This window comes from Bos mutus, chromosome 6, assembly GCF_027580195.1.
Source record: "Bos mutus isolate GX-2022 chromosome 6, NWIPB_WYAK_1.1, whole genome shotgun sequence".
Taxonomy (NCBI): Eukaryota; Metazoa; Chordata; class Mammalia; order Artiodactyla; family Bovidae; genus Bos; species Bos mutus.
The window spans coordinates 59,836,972-59,851,245 of record NC_091622.1 but is presented as its reverse complement, the minus strand read 5'-3'; the positions used below and the strand labels follow the sequence as shown (position 1 = coordinate 59,851,245).

Below are 14,274 nucleotides of genomic sequence, written 5' to 3'. Positions count from 1 at the left end.
ATGTTGAATAGCAGGGATGCAGGTAAAATGTTTAGTGCCTCTAATTGTAGTAGGTGACATTTGGAGTAATGGCCTTGAGTCACCAAAAAACAGGTATAAGTATGCTTGGGTACAAGAAGGAAGCAGAGAAGTGTGCAGTGAGCACGACAGCCTCGGCACTGCTGTATGAGGTTGTTTTGGCTTCACTGAGCTCCTAGAAGGCAGTGGCCATGGCTCATTCATATCTGTTTTGTTAGAATTTATCTTAGGGTCCAGCCCAATGGCATGAGTTGTTCAATAGATGTTCCCTGATTGTATTAAAGAGGGTTACTTCTCTAGACAGATCTTCGTGGAGATGTTAGAATTAAGTATGTCTAAAACTAGATGTTGTAATCCATATAAAAGCTTTAGCGTAGTCAAGAAGCAGAATTAATTCTCTTGCTTTTTCTATCATCCAGTGGATGTTGGCAATTTGATCTCTGATTCCTCTGCCTTTTCTAAATCTAGCTTGAACATCTGGGAGTTCTTGGTTCACATACTGTTGAAGCCTGGCTTGGGGAATTTTGAGCATTACTTTGCTAGCCTATGAAATGAATGTAATTGTGTGGTAGTTTAAGCATTCTTTGGCACTGCCCTTCTTTGGGATTGGAATGAAAACTGACCTTTCAGACCACCTTACCTGCCTCCTGCGAAACCTGTATGCAGGTCAAGAAGCAACAGTTAGAACCGGACATGGAATGGAACAGTTAGAACGGACTGGTTCAAAATTGGGAAAGGAGTACATCAAAGCTGTATATTGTCATCCTGCTTATTTAACTTATATGCAGAGTACATCATGAGAAATGCCAGGCTGGATGAAGCACAGCTGGAGTCAAGATTGCCAGAAGAAGTATCAGTAACCTCAGATATGCAGATGACACCACCCTTATGGCAGAAAGTGAAGCAGAACTAAAGAGCCTCTTGTTGAAGGTGAAAGAGGAGAGTGAAAAAGATGGCTTAAAACTCAACATTCAGAAAATTAAGATCATGGCATCCGGTCCCATCACTTCATGGCAAATAGATGGGGAAACAGTGACAGACTTTATTTTGGGGGGCTCCAAAATCACTGCAGATGGTAACTGCAGCCATGAAATTAAAAGATGTATGCTTCTTGGAAGAAAAACTATGACCAACCTGGACAGCATATTAAAAAGCAGAGACATCACTTTGCCAACAAATATCCGTCTAGTCAAGGCTGTGGTTTTTTCAGTGGTCATGTTTGGATGTGAGAATTGGACTATAAAGAAGGCTGAATGCCAAAGAATTGATACTTTTGAACTGTGGTGTTGGAGAAGAGTCTTGCAAGTCCCTTGAACTGCAAGGAGATCAAATTAGTCAATCCTAAAGGAAATCAGTCCTGAATCTTCATTGGAAGGGCTGATGTTGAAGCTCCAATACTTTGACCACCTGATGCGAAGAGCCGACTCATTGGAAAAGACACTGTTGCTGGGAAAGATTGAAGGCAGGAGAAGGGAATGACAGGGGATGAGATAGTTGGATGGCATCACTGACTCAATGTACATGAGTTTGAGCAAGCTCCAGCAGATGGTAAAGGACAGGGAAGCCTGGCATGCTGCAGTCCATGGGTCTCAAAGAGTCAGACATCACTGAGCGACTGAACAACAACAGCAAAACTAGGTGTACAGGCAAACTGTAAGCTCAGCATCCCTCCCTAGAATGCTCTAATGGAGAGGAAGTAGTTATGCAACTCTTAGGCTCTGTTAACATGATGTTTTTAGCTATAATAAAACCACAGTTCTGTTTTTAAATAGCTCTTACATGCCGTTCATTTACCAGTTTACTGTTTTGCCGGGTCTGTGAAAGCACACAGTGCTTGCACCTTCTGTGGGCACAGCCCTGGGCTAGGTCCTGGGGAGCAGACGGATGAAGATTTCTTCCTGCCCTCCAACAATTCTGGGTATGGAAGATACTGCTAATACATTATATATTGTTGAGGGTTGAATTGTGTCCTCCAAAGAGATATGTTGAAATCCTAACACTTTGTACATTTGAGTATGATTCTGTTTGGGAATAGGGTCCTTGCAGAGGTCATCAAATCTGCCCTTCTAGGAAGAGGGGAATTTGGACAGAGACACCCAAGGAGAAGACCACGTGGAGACCCATACACATAGACACAGAAAGAAGATGGCCTTATGAGGATGGAGGCAGAGATTGGAGTGATGCTGCTGCGAACCAAGGAACATCTGCGGCTGGTAGAAGCTGGATGAAGTTGGTCAAGATTCTCCCCTAGAGGCTTGGGAGCATGGCTCCCTCAATACCTTGATTTTTGAATTTCGAGACTCCAGGACTGTAAAACAAATTTCTGTTGTCATAAGTCATTCACCTTATGGTACTTTGTTATAGCACCCCTAGGAAAAGAGTACAATTATAATCATTTCTCTGTGAATCAGGGTTCTAGATGGAAACAGGTGATCTCTTCAGTGGAGTAACTGAGGAAAGTTTAAAAGGAGGCACTGTTTACAGAAGTTTGGGCAAGATTAAGAAGAATTTCTAAGGGTTGGGGAAGCCTTCTGAAGTCGGCAGCCAGGTTCTCATCAGCATATCCAGGTTGAAAAGGCCAAGTGGAAGGAAGGTCCTTGAAATCCAGGCAGAGCTACATTTGCAGCTCTGAGCATAGGAGAGTGGTGGCGTTAAAACTGCACAACTCAGGTGGACTTGAAGCCACAGGCCAGGACTCAGATCTGGCCAAAACCCAGATTGGGGACTTGAACCCACTGTCTTTTAATTGAGATGATACACCTGGTCTCAGGACTTAATGAAGCTCAGCTTCTTTATGTTTTGTCACAGAAAGAATTTAATGAGAGACAAAATGATGGGTGAGAAGTGGATTTATTTAGAGAGGTATGCAGTCTCAGAAGGCGAGAGTGGCCCCAGGGTATGGGGTCCTCCCAGAAAGTGAGAATGGCTGTGGAAGGAACGCACTTCATAGAGTGTGGGCTGTCTCAGAAGGTGAAAAGCCCTAAAATATGGAATGGTTAGTTTTTATGGGCTGGGTAATTCCACGTACCAACGAGTGGGAGGATTTGGGGGAAGGGGTAGTGATTTCTAGGAATTGGGCCACTACCCGCTTTTTGACCTTTCATAGTTGGCTTTGGAGCTGTCGTGGCCCCTGTGGGGGTGTGTGTGCTGATGTGTTACAGTGAGCATATGATGAGGCTTGACATCTACTGAGAGTCAAATCTTCCACCATCTTAAGACAGAGTTGGTGTCCAAGATGTCTTTGTCACAAAAAGAATTTAATGAGAGACAAAATGATAGGTAAGAAGTGGATTTATTTCGAGAGGTACTCATTCCATAGACAGAATGCAGTCTCAGGAGGCGAGAGTGGCCCCAGGGTATGGGATCCTCTCAGAAAGTGAGAATGGCTATGGGAGGAATTTTTTTTTTTTAAATCATACCCTTAATGGCTGTGTCATCGTTTTAAAGGTTGTGCCCTGCCCTCCTTCCTCCTGTTTCAGCCTGACTGCTCTTGCAGAGACGGAGCTGGGGAACTCATACTCAGACCTCTTTGGCCTCCCACACTCCTATCAGCTGCTAGGCCTTTCATTGCCAAATCTACAAAGGGTCTATCTAGCTCTTAGTGCCCAGGGCAGGGTAGAAAGAGTGGCTAGTAGATCTAGCAGGGGAACTAGAGACTATCTCACACGTTTGGGATAAGGGGTATGTGTCATTCAAAGGTATCTGTTCTCTGTGAGAAAGAAGAATTTAATGTCTAAGACAGTAGGTGCATATCACTGGTTCTCAACAAACATGGCTATTTCCAGTATAGACTACCCAGAATTGTTTATTTTGGAGTATAATGTTTAAGGTGGTGGAATTCATTCAACAAATTCTTATCAAGCACCTAAGATAGTGTGGGATACTAGATAGCTCTGGGGATAAGCATTGAGCAAATTAGACTCTGTCCTTACCCTTAAAGAACTTAATCTTACTAGTAGGCCAACTATATTAATAAGGGTTAAAACTCCCATACACCTCTACTTTTCTTATAATACTCAGTGTAATTTGAAAATGCAAACTAGATGCCACTCTTTCCCTGTGGACTGCAAGCTTTGTGAGGCCAGTCATGAATGTTTACTGCTAGGTCCCAACACCCAGCCCACAGCCTGGCTCCTGGCAAGTGTTCACTGAATGAACTAGTGAGTGAATGGCACAGTGCCTTGTATTTGCCACCATGGGAAACCTTTTCCTCTGCCCTCTTAGAGTCAGTGACTGCAGCCTGCAAATTAAACTGACCTCAGACAGATTAGCCAGAGAAAAAAGATATAATTACACACTTACTTAGGAGAGTTCACAAAGAAATGTGACTTAAAGAAGCTGTTAGAATTTGGGGCTTATATACAGTCTTAGTAGAGGATGGGGAGGAGCAGAGGGTACTTCTGGGGGAAAAAATGACTTTAGAAGAGGGGAGAAAGGGAACTCTGGAAAAACAAATAATCTTTGAAAAATACGTTGGTTCTTAGACTGGACAGGAGATACAATAGTCTGATGACAGTTTGGGTGTGGATTTCTCATCTCCCAGAAGAGATTAAAATTGCTCCCAGGGAAGGGATTTATGTCTACTGAGTTCTTTTGGGAGGCTCTGCTTTTAGGCAGATAAAGGATTTCAAAAACTAAAATGCCTTCAGCTCAAAATTATTTCTATGCCACTTCAGCTTATGCTAGACCCTTTCATTTCACTATTTAGGAGTTTTTGAAAATTAGTGGGTGGCTTAAAATATACAAAATTAAGCAAGATAATTGCATTAGGAGATATTTGAAAGGATTATTTGAATAGATCATTTACAAAGCAAATGTGCTGAAAGAAAGCAGTCTACAATTTAATAGCTCTGGTTTTTGAAAGTTTTATTTTTTGTTGAGAGTGCTTTTGTTCATTTTTAGAGATTGAAATCAAGTGTTTTCTTTTTATTTTCTTTGGTCACTGTTCTCATAAACTGATTGGTCCATAAGAATATAGTTGTTGTTTAATCATGTTGCTAAATTGTGTCTGACTCTATTGTGACTTCAGGGACTGTAGCCCACCAGGCTCCTCTGTCCATGGGATTTCCCTGGCAGGAATACTGAAATGGGTTGCCGTTTCCTTCTCCAGGGGATCTTCCTGAACCTGGAGATCAAACCTGTGTCTCCTGCATTGCAGCTGGATTCTTTACCACTGAACCACCAGGGAAGCCCAATAAGAATATTAACTGAAATTAAAGGAGATCTTCAGGACTTCCCTCGTGGCGCAGTGGATAGGAATCCACCTGCCAACACAGGGGACACGGGTTTGATCATCAGCCTAGGAAGCCTGCGCATGCTGTGGAGCAACTAAGCCCATGCACTACTACTGAGCCTGTGCTCCCCAAGACGAGAAAGCAACGTGAGAAGCCCCGCTCGCTGCAACTAGGGAAAGCTCGGGTGCAGCAATGAAGAGCCAGTGCAACCAAAAATAAATAAATAAAAAGCTGGAATGTGAATATGAAAGACTACGTCGAGGGCATGGCAACCCACTCCAGTATTCTTGTCTGGAGAATCCCCATGGACAAAACCTGGCAGCTATAGTCCACGGGGTCACAGAGTCAGACACCACTGAGTGACTAAACATAGCAAAGCATACCGATGGTTTAAATCTAGACCAAGAATTTGGAGGAATGTTACCAAAAAAAAATGGGTTTGCCTATTGATTGGTATCAAGCCAAAAGACACACAGCCAAGCCACAGATGAAGAGAAGGAAGGATTTATTACTTGCAGCAAGTAAGAAGAACACTGGGGATCTTTCCCAAAGCCATATCTCCCCAACAGCAAAACTGGGGAAGTTTTAAGCTAAGGGTACATGCATATTCCTGAAGGGGCTTGAGCAGAGGAGAATTCAGCATAGTCTTGGAACAAAGGTTAACAGAGTCCAGGCTTTACTTGATTGAAGTCATGAGGGTCAGAAAAAGCACCCCTAAATGGGAAGGAAATCTAAAAAAAGAGTAGATGGATGCATACGCACAACTGATTAATTCACTTTGTTGTTTAGCAGAAACTAATACAAGATTGTAAAGCAACTATACTCTAGTAAATTTTTTTTTTTTTTAAAAGAAAGCATACACAAACATCATTCCATCCTCCACCTGAATAGGGCTGATATTTCCTGCAGAACTCAAAGATAGGTATCAGATTGTTTTGTATTTTCCCTTGAGGAGGAACTAGGACTCTGGTTTATGCTGAATTGTTGTGTCTTGCTTGGTTTTCCTTTGTTCCTGTGTTCCCTCATTTTGCTCAAGATCACTAATTTCTGAGACCTGTTCAAGGGCAAGTGTTGTGGCCAGGCTTAGAGCACAAGATGGCTTAGGCCAATAATGGCTTCTCTTGTGTCAAGAGAGCCATGCCTGGTTCTGTTTCTTTGGGGACCCCCTACCCTATCTGCTTACACAAATACCTTTACTAATTTTAATGCAAAATATCTGCCACCTGGTATCAGATTAGAGCACCAAAAGATGTCAAGGGGAGCAGTTATGTGATAAACTTTCTTTCCCTGCTACTGAAACATTTTTGGTATTAAATTAGGGGTATTAACTCCTTTGGGCCTCCAGAGGAGCATTACTAAACAGAAAGCAGCACTCCTCTGATTACCATATAAGGAAAACATTTCTAGGAAAAATATCGTAGAATCCTTGAGCAGCTATGCTATCTAATAGCCTCAGGATGAGGAAATTTAAAGAGAATGAAAAGTGGCTGACTTAACCATTTTCCCACAGCGAGTGTCTGCTATTTCTGCATAAAGATGTATAATGTTATCCCTAGAGATTCTCACTCCATTATTGAGTCCTTTATTCGAATGAGTAAGTACAGAGTCTAGTTCTTATAGTTGTCAGTAGTATAAAAGGTTCTCGATTTAAAAGTAATTGAGGAAATTACTTGTAAAAAAAATTAATGAAGGAAACCAAAGATAAGAAGCAGGTTCAAAAACCCACTGGTCTGTTTCTCAATATGTTGTTTGAGTTTTAGGTTTAAAATGTTACCTTCCTCCTGAGTTTGAGTCTCCTAAGGAAGAATTGTGCTCCCCTTTGTTAGGTTTCGCTGGAGTTTCTCAGTCAATAGAAACATGCCAAACAATAAAAAGACATTTCATAGCCTTGACATAGGAATTATTCTCAGAAATGCTGGCTTGAAGGTTCACCCTTGTGAGGAACTAGTGAGTTGTAGAACCACAGAGAATTCCTGGAGGACAGAGAGGTCAGTGTATACTTACTGTCCTTGAGAGAGGAAGCTCTCCATTGTTCAGCAAGGACAGTCCTTTATTTGTGCTGGATTTAAGGTGATGGTTTGCCTGGGACTGGGCAGATTCCCAGGCTTCAGGACTTCTGGTACTAAAGTGAGGAGAGTTCCAGGAAAGCCAGGGCAGTTGGTTACCCTTGCTAGACTGACCTACCTCCTCTTTGCAGAACATTCAGCATCTCTGACTCCCCCCACCCGCTGTGAGAACCCCAGACGCTCCCATGTATTTCCAAGTGTCCCTTAGAGATTAGAGACCACTCTGAGTCTAACCCATGGTGCTGACAGACTCTGGTGCTCTTGGTAAGATCATTGCTGAAGTGAGGTGGATGCCAGAGACCACGTTCAAACTTCAAACCAGCAAGGATCCAAATGCCTTTGGCTCAAGACAAGATTGTGGGAGGTGGGAGGTGGCAATGTTCTGTTTTGTTTTTAATTTCAAGATTAAGATTTATTGACCTCAACAGATTTTCTAATAGACAATGTGAAGCCAAAATCCAGTGCGTGTTAAAAATCAAGAAAATCGATTCTGTTTATAAACTTTTAGTCAAGGTTTTGTCATTTGTGGTTCTTACTCACAAATACTGGTTCACACAGAATTTTCAAATTAATGTATGTAGTTGTGCAAGGTGGTCCAACATTTAGATAGTTTGGAAGCATAGAAGAGATAATGGACCGCCACCATCACCCCTATCCTGTCTCCTTGGAATCAGAGAGTCAGCGTCTAAGGAGAGTACATCCTTCAAAAGGGATGAGACAGAAGAAAGGTGACATCTGACTTGGAACGATGTAGGATAACATCAGTAAATGTAAGGACAGAATATGTTTTGAAAAATTCCTAATTACAGGGCTAGTGTGTGGAATTTCAGTGCATGTTATTATTATATGTAAAGAATGTAGGTGCTAAAGCATGGTTTTATTGATTGAAAACTCACGGCCTGGTTCCATTATTAATGGGATTTAAAGAGATAATATTGTATTGGGTAACCTTGGTTGAAACATTTCAAAATTGGTCAGTTTATTCTTTATGTAACCTGATTGATCCTCATCCTCTCCCTTTAAACATAAGCTTGTTCACAGAGATACAGCAAGCAGGCATGTTGTCATGACAACACTTACACGCTGGGAAGAAAGACTCTTTCAGATGGCCAATGGCTGCTTTTTTAATCACTGATTTATACTGATAGCAGAATTAAATAGGGATGGAGAACTGGTAATTATATGTTCTTTTGGCTCAATATTTTCACCTCTGTTACTGACATGTAATTTTTGAACATGTGTTATAATACATAAATTTTATACCAATACATATAATGATATATCTCATCTATTTTCTGCCTTGTCAATAATAATATTCTTGAAATATATGGAGTCTCCTGCTCAAAATTTGTGATAGCATTTTGTTGCCTATATAATGAATTCTGAACTTAAGAATGCGGTTGTGTAGGGGGTTCTGTGAAAAGTAGCTTCCACCTCACATTCAATGCTCTCTCTCAACTGCAGCCATTGTAGATCCCACACATGTGTGATCCTTGACTCCAGTCTTCAGGAGCTAGGGGAGAAGACCGGGGTGTCACACTGGAAGCTATAATATTAACATCGAATGAAAGAAAACCCACAGTGTCAAGAGCTGTGAGTTGAATTCTATTCAGGGTCTTACTGAAGAATAGCCCATGAGACAGCCTCTCAGATAGCTCTGAGCAGAGGGGGGCAGAGGGCGGCCAGCGTGGATACAGTTTGGGCCGGGGAATACGTGCAGTCAGGTATACGTCTCAGTGGGAGCTATGGGGATCCGAGAGCTCAGTTCATGCTTTTAGTGCTCTTCTGTGTATGGGAAGATGCAAGAATCTGGGTTCATTAGAAGAATTATTTGGGGCCAACTTGCTTGGTGGTCCAGTGGTTAGGACTCAGGCCTTTCGCTGCCTTTGCCCCAGTTTCAATCCCTGTTGGGGAACTAAGATCTTGCAAGTCTCACGATGTGGCTATGTTTTTTGTTTTTTTCCCCTGAGATATCTCCAACCATCTTAGGGGCCTGTTTTTCCAAAGTACAAAGTGCCTTATCCTGTTTTTTCTGTCTTGAATTCCTTACAGGGTATACTGTTTCTGGCAGCAGCTGTAGTGCTTAATGACTTGATCCTTGGAAAACTGGATGGTGGGCAATGTTCTTTGTTTTACACTAAGTAGAAAATTGCCCTAAATAATTTTGTCACTAAAGGGAGGTAGTAGTACAGGGAGGAACTGGTTAATTAAAAAAAAAAAAATGGATGATTAGGAAGAATTCCATGGAGAAGGATGACCAGGTTCTAGTTCTGAGGCTGTAGAAAAGGAGGAGATTCCAGTCCAGGAGACCAACACACACAAAGGCACAGGGGTGCAGAAATGCACGGGATGTTGAGAGACCACTGAGTATGCAACTGGCTGGACTGGAAGAGGCAGAAGGGAACGAGAGGACAAAGAGGGCATTGCAGAGGGATGCAGTGGTGTGCTCAGAGAGGTCACTTTCTTTTGTGCAGGAAAAGGGACAGAGAGTGGTTGAAGTGAGTGTTCTCTGGGAAATTGCCAGCTGGGGTATGATCAGCAGCAGTGTAATCAACAGAAACGGATCATGAACCGTTTTCAAATCCCGGTGAGACTCTTGAGAGCTTGGACTGATGCAGTGCTGTGGGGTTGGAATGCAAGCCATGAGAATAAGAGCACTGTATTCCTCCCAACACATTTCCTGAAATACATAATTTTGTGTATTGGCCAACAGGTGCTTGGGAGCATGGGTTCAGATGTGGGACTGCCTGCCTTGAATCCCAGCTCTGCCATTACTAGTTCTGGGACCAAGGGTCAGTCAGTTACGGGGTGTGTGTGTGTGTGTGTGTGTGTGTGTGTACTCGGTTGCTCATTTGTGTCCGGCCCCATGGACTGTAGCCTGCCAGGCTCTTCTGTCCATGAGATATTGGGGATCTGTCTAACCCAGGGATTGAACCCATGTCTCTTGCATCTCCTGCATTGGCAGGTGGATTCTTTATCACTAGCACCACCCAGTAAGCCCAATTACCCTCTCTAAGCATCCCCTATAAAATGGGGATAACACCAACCTTAAAAGTTTCTTATAAGGAGTAAATGAACAGGTAATTGTAGAGTGCTTCGAGCAGTGCTTGACACATGGTAAGCACTTCAGTAAACATTAATGTGAATGCTGGTGTTAATGAGGAAACATTGCTGAGTGTTTCTTACTTTTTTATAATTTTATTAAGCAAAATAAGTTATCTGACTATTTCTCTCTCAGCATCTCAGTCTTCCCCTCTCGAAACATTCCAGGTGGTTTGATGGGTAGTTATTGACCATCCATTATGTGCTGAGCATTGTGCTCAGTGCCAGGGATACAAAGGTAAAAATGCAAGGGTCTTGTGAAGGAGCCTGGAGGCCTTTAATAGGTGGCCAATGACCCATACAGAAGAGTGCAGGGGAAATATTAATAGTCCATGTGCAACAAAGGACCATGTCAGAGAGAGAGCATGGGAGAGAGGGGGATTACTGAATGTGTTATCTCTAAATTGTTACCAGGTCATTTTCATTTTATTTGTAAGTAATGTGTGTGTGTGGGGGGCTGCACCTCGAGGCTTGCAGCTTTAGTTCTCTGATGAGGGATCAAACCCCAGCCCCCTGAAGTGGACATCCAGAGTCCTAACCATTGGACTGCCAGGGAAGTCACTCATTTTGATTTTTGAAAAGCACCTCAGGGCTTCCCTGGTGGTTAAGAATCTACCTGCCAATGGAGGAGACACGAGTTTGATCCCTGGTCTGGGAGGATCCCGTATGCCACAGAACAACCAAGCCCATTCTCCACAACAAGAGAAGCCTGTGCTCACTGCAACTAGAGAGAGAAGTATGTGCAGCAACAAAGACCCAGCACAGCCCAAACTAAGATGAATAAAAATAAAATTATTATTTTTAAAAAAGCACCTCCCAGGAGTGGATGGTTAAATCTTATATTTGTGCAACTGTATTGATAAATTATACCATGCTTTTACAACTGTATTTTAGTATTCTAAATCACAGCTTTGGGATAAGTTGTAGTAGAATTTTTTCTATAGTCTAGTTTCAAGGACTGGGTTTGAAATTCTGAAGAGCTGCATTAATCCTAGAAAAGTTTTAAAACGAGAGCAATGGAAGGTTGTGAGTGGTTCAAAAATGTTGGCAGTTTCTGATTTATAATTTTAATATTTAATCTTGAACTGGTTTTATATCCTTCTAGTTTCGTAGACAGAATGCCTGAAGAACTATGGTCAGAGATTTGTAGCATTGTACAGTAAACAGTGATCAAAACCATCCCAAAGAGGAAAAAAAAAATGCAAGAAGTAAAGTGTGTGTCTGAGGAGACTTTACAAATAGCTGAGAAAGAAAGAGAAGTGAAAGGCAAGGGAGAAAGGGCAGTATATACCCAGCTGAAAGCAGAGTTCCAGAGAATAGCAAGGAGAGATAAGAAAGCCTTCTTTAGTGAACAATGCAAAGAAAAAAACAATAGAATGGGAAAGACTAGAGATCTATTCTAGAAAATTGGAGATATCAAGGGAACATTTCTTGGGCATGGATAGCACGATAAGGACAGAAACAGTAAGGACCTAACAGAAGCAGAAGGGATTAAGAAGAGGTGGCAAGAATATACAGAACAACTGTACAAAAATGGTCTTAATGACCCAGATAACCACGATAACTCACCTAGAACCAGACATCCTAGAGTGTGAAGTCAAGTGGGCCTTAGGAACCATTACTATGAACAAAACCAGTAGAGGTGATGGAATTCCAGGTGAGCTATTTCAAATCTTTAAAGATGGTGCTGTTAAAGTGCTGCACTCAGTATGTCAGGAAATTTGGAACACTCAACAGTGGCCATAAGACTGGAAGAGGTCAGTTTTCATTCCATTCCCAAAGAAGGGCAATAATAAAGAATGTTCAAACTACCATACAATTTTGCTCATTTCACATACTAGCAAGGTTGGAGAAGGCAATGGCAACCCACTCCAGTACTCTTGCCTGGAAAATCCATGGATGAAGGAGCCTGGTAGGCTGCGGTCCATAGGGTTGTGAAGAGTCAGACACGACTGAGTGACTTCACTTTCACTTTTCACTTTCATGCATTGGAGAAGGAAATGGCAACCCACTCCAGTGTTCTTGCCTGGAGAATCCCAGGGACGGGGGAGCCTGGTGGGCTGCCATCTATGTGGTCACACAGAGTCAGACACGACTGAAGCGACTTAGCAGCAGCAGCAGCAGCAGCAAGGTAATGCTCAAAATCCTTCAAGCTAGGCTTCAGCAATATCTGAACCAAGAACTTCCAGATTTATAAGCTGGATTAGAAAAGGTAGAGGAACCAGAGATCAAGTTACCAACACTTGTTGGATTATAGAGAAAACAAGGGAATTCCTAAAAAACATTTACTTCTGCTTAATTGACTACACTAAAGCCTTTGACTGTGTGGATCACAACAAACTGTGGGAAATTCTTAAAGAGACAGAAATATCAGATCACCTTACCTGTTCTCCTGAGAAAGCTGTATGTAGGTCAAGAAGCAATAGTTAGAACTGGACATGGAACAATGGACTGGTTCAAAATTGAGAAAGGAGTATATCAAGGCTATATATTGTCACCCTGCTTAGTTAACTTATTTCAGAGTATGTCATGTGCAATGCCAGCTGGATAAATCACAGGCTGAAATCAAGAGTGCCAGGAGAAATATCAATAACCTCAGATATGCAGATGACACCACTCAAATGGCAGAAAGCAAAGAGGAACTAAAGAACCTGTTGATGAAAGTCAAAGAGGAGAGGGACAAAGTTGGCTTAAAGCCCAACATTCAAAAAACTAAGATCATGGCATTTGGTCCCATCACTTCATGGCAAATAGATGAGGAAAAAGTGGAAGCAGTGATAGATTTATTTTCTTGGGCTCCAGAATCACTGTGGATGTTGACTGCAGCCATAAAATTAAAAGACACTTGTTCCTGGAAAGGAAAACTATGACCGACCTAAACAGCATATTAAAAAGCAGAGACATCACTTTGCCAACAAAGGTCTGTACAGTCAAAGCTATGGTTTTTCCAGTAGTCATGTAAGGATGTGAGAGTTAAACTATAAAGCTGAGCCCCCCAAAATTGATGCTTTCTAATTATGGTGCTGGAGAAGACTCTTGAGAGTCCCTTGGACTGTAAGGAGATCAAACCAGTCAATCCTAAAGGAGATCAATCCTGAATAATCCTTGGAGGGACTGATGCTGAAGCTCCAATACTTTGACCACCTGATGCTGAGAGCCGACTCATTGAAAAAGACCCTGATGCAGGGAAAGATTGAGGGCAGGAGAAGGGGATGACAGAGGATGAGATGTTTGGATGGCATCATTGACTCAATGGACATGAGTTTGAGCAAGCTCCAGAAGATGGTGAAGGCCAGGGAATCCTAGCATGCTGCAGTCCATGGGGTTTCAAAGAGTTGGACACAACTTAACAACTCAACAACAACAAGTCATTTCATCAGTACCTTCTAATTTGAGGCTCCAGAGAATTTTTATGGATAGAAGCCCTCTTGTACCCCTGGCTTATTGGAAGCCTCTGACCAGTGCCATCCACTAGAAATACAATGTGAGCCACATATGTAATAAACAATATTTTGAATAGCCACATTACAAGAAGTTCTTTAAAAGGTAAAATGCATTGCTGTTTTTAGTATGTGTGTGTGTGTTCTTAATTTATTTAGAGTAATTTTCCCCCATGTCCTGTGTTTTAAAGCTCTGTCTGTGAGGCTGGGCGACATTTAATGCATTGTTTCTAAATGCTGACTGCATGGCACTCTGGGGTTCCCCTTTCTCCTTGTAGAACAATGGACTCCCAGGGCGCCCCTGTTCCCAGCCCTGCACGTAATCTCACAGGGAGCGCCTCCTCCAGGGTGACAATGTGAGGAGGTGTATGAGCTCTATACTTAGTATTGCTGGCTCTAAAATACATATTATTT

At 42.2% G+C, this 14,274-nt stretch overlaps 1 protein-coding gene across 12 annotated transcripts in view; it reads left to right on the top strand.

Moving 5' to 3' along the window:
* APBB2 (amyloid beta precursor protein binding family B member 2) overlaps positions 1 to 14,274 on the top strand; it is a 381,482-nt gene that overhangs the window by 230,187 nt on the left and 137,021 nt on the right. The window lies entirely within an intron of this gene.